General features: G+C 36.4%; 1 pseudogene; it reads right to left on the bottom strand.

Moving 5' to 3' along the window:
- Positions 1–285: 285 nt before the first annotated feature.
- LOC119538425 lies at positions 286–1,595 on the bottom strand (annotated as a pseudogene).
- Between the last annotated feature and the right edge of the window lie 911 nt (positions 1,596–2,506).

Genomic DNA, 2,506 nt, shown 5'->3' with positions numbered 1-2,506 from the left:
TTTATCTAAAAATTGCTTAATATATTATTTTGTAAACAGTATTTTAGCCAAATGGACTATTGTCCAATATATACTTATAAACAATTGACAATATAAATAAGAATATCATGAACAAAAGCTTTAATAACTATTGCAATATTTTGTGTTTGAAGAAAGAGAAGTAAAATATATACATACATTAAAAATAAAGTTATGCTAGAATGGTATTCATGGTAAATATATCCATGAGTTATAAAATATATGTGATGTTTGTAAAAATAAGTCTAAAAAGCAAACTATTGATGACACAAATGACAGAGTGGAGAATACTTGGAGACAATTTCCTAATGATGGAATTAAAATAAAGACCACCATTCAAAACTTAAAACAAATTAGAAAAGAATTGCTCAGCAATTATCAAGGATAAACTTCTTTCTGCAAGTCAGCTCGTTCAAATCCAAAGTCTAGGAGGTGAATTGATCTGGTTCCCAACACTGTGGATGAGAAACTAAGATACAGCTATCTAATGGGTGAATAAAGACCTGAAAGAAACATGCACCAAACCTCCCTGGAGAACCTCTACTAAAGACACCATAACATGGAATAATTTCACATCCTGATGTTGGAAGGTAACCTCAAGCATGGAGAGAATTCTTGAGAGAAGTAGAATATGACTTTCCACAATCACAGTCATTTTTGTTTTGTAAACATCATATGAATGATCTGGTCCCGGATCTGTTTGGTCATTATCCCATAAATGACGGGATTCAGCATAGGTGGACCCACAATACAGACATTGGCTAGCAGGACATGAACATGAGGTGAAATGTGCTGTCCAAACCATTGAGTGAGGACAGAGAATATTCCTGGCCCAAACAAGAGAATGATGACACAGACATGGGAGCCACATGTGTTGAGAGCCTTGTGGTGGGCATCTTGGGAAGGCATGCAGAAGACAGCACAGAGAATAAGTGCATATGAAATAAAAATTAGCACAACATCTAAGACCATGGTTGACATGAGGACAAAAATCCCATACCAGATGTTCACTCAGATGTCATCACAGGAAACGTGGGCCAAGATGATGTGCTTACAAGTAGTATGTGAAAGGGTGTTACTTTTGCAGAAATTCAACCTTTCCAGAAGAAATATTATGGGGAAAATTGTATCATAACTTCTCAGAAAGATTGTCATTCCCATTTTCACAAGCAGGGCATGTATCTCAGTGGGTAGCATATGGCAATGTAGCAGTCAAATGCCATTACCAGCAAGTTCCCTGACTCAAAGATGAAAGTGGAACTAAGAAAGAAGACCTGAGTGATGCAGCAATCTAGGGAGATCTCCCCAGCATTGAACCAGAAGATGGCCAAGGCCTAAGGGACTGTGCACGTGGACAGGACAACATCTGCTCTGGCCAGCATGCAGAGGAAGAGGTACATGGGTTCATGGAGGCTGCACTTTTTGAGAATAATGATGAGCAAGCTGTTCCCAAGAAGGTCAATGACATAGGAAGTAAAGAAGGGGATGGAAATCCACATGTGCTGGTCCTATAGGCCAGGGATGCCCAGCAAGTGGAAGACTGTATGGATGACCCCAGTGTAGTTTGAGATATTCATTCCTGGGGAGAACACCTGGTACTCCACCACCTATTTGCAGAAACAAGAACATGCAGATTATATTCAAAACATTTCTTTGATATCACCAGGACATTTAGCCTCTTTCTGATTCCACTGCATCCTGAGGATGCCAGGAGCTACATTGTATAAAAAGGTAAACAAGATATTTTTTATCTGAATGAAGCTTCAAAATCAAGACAGTCATTTATCAACTGAAGAAAATAAAATAATTAAATTACTTAAAGGTACCAATAAAATGTATCCCATGAATACAAGGGAAAGAGAAAATAATTCTGAATTTGTGATTATTTAGAGTGAGTTCCCTGTGAACTTACCTTTGAAGATAGTGTAGGATGTTAATAGATGGAAGGATATCATATACTGAAATGAGGTCTTTTGATAGTTTCAGAAGAAATGTATGACATGGAAAATTAAGTATGTCTAAAACAGTTTTCAGCTCTCTTAAATTATGACATTGCAAATTGGACTATTTGAAAAGAGATGGCAACAAAGTAGAGTCACTATGATTAAAAATTAAGGATTCTAGACACATTGTCTGGAAAAAAAAATGGTCAGCCATGATGAATTTAAAAACTAGAAATCATTTTGGATATATTTATCTAGCAGATAAATGGAGGATTGAATGGAAGGATGAACGACTACAAAGACTTTAATTGTCATGACAGTGAAGTTACAAACTTAGGAAGATAAAAAACTGATGTATTCATAGGTTACTATAAGACTGAAATATATAGGATCAGGAAAGTAATATTTTACATACCTTCTTAACATTAGCCACTGATGTAAAAATGTTACCTATGACATCCCATTAACCGCTACTAACAAAATAGGGGAGTTGTATTGTCAGCATTTTCCATTCTACTGGGATGGCATGTATTTGTGACTCTGGT

The sequence above is a fragment of the Choloepus didactylus genome, chromosome 6 (assembly GCF_015220235.1).
Source record: "Choloepus didactylus isolate mChoDid1 chromosome 6, mChoDid1.pri, whole genome shotgun sequence".
NCBI lineage: Eukaryota > Metazoa > Chordata > Mammalia > Pilosa > Megalonychidae > Choloepus > Choloepus didactylus.
Note: the sequence above shows the minus strand (reverse complement) of the source record. Positions and strands in the feature narration are given on the sequence as shown.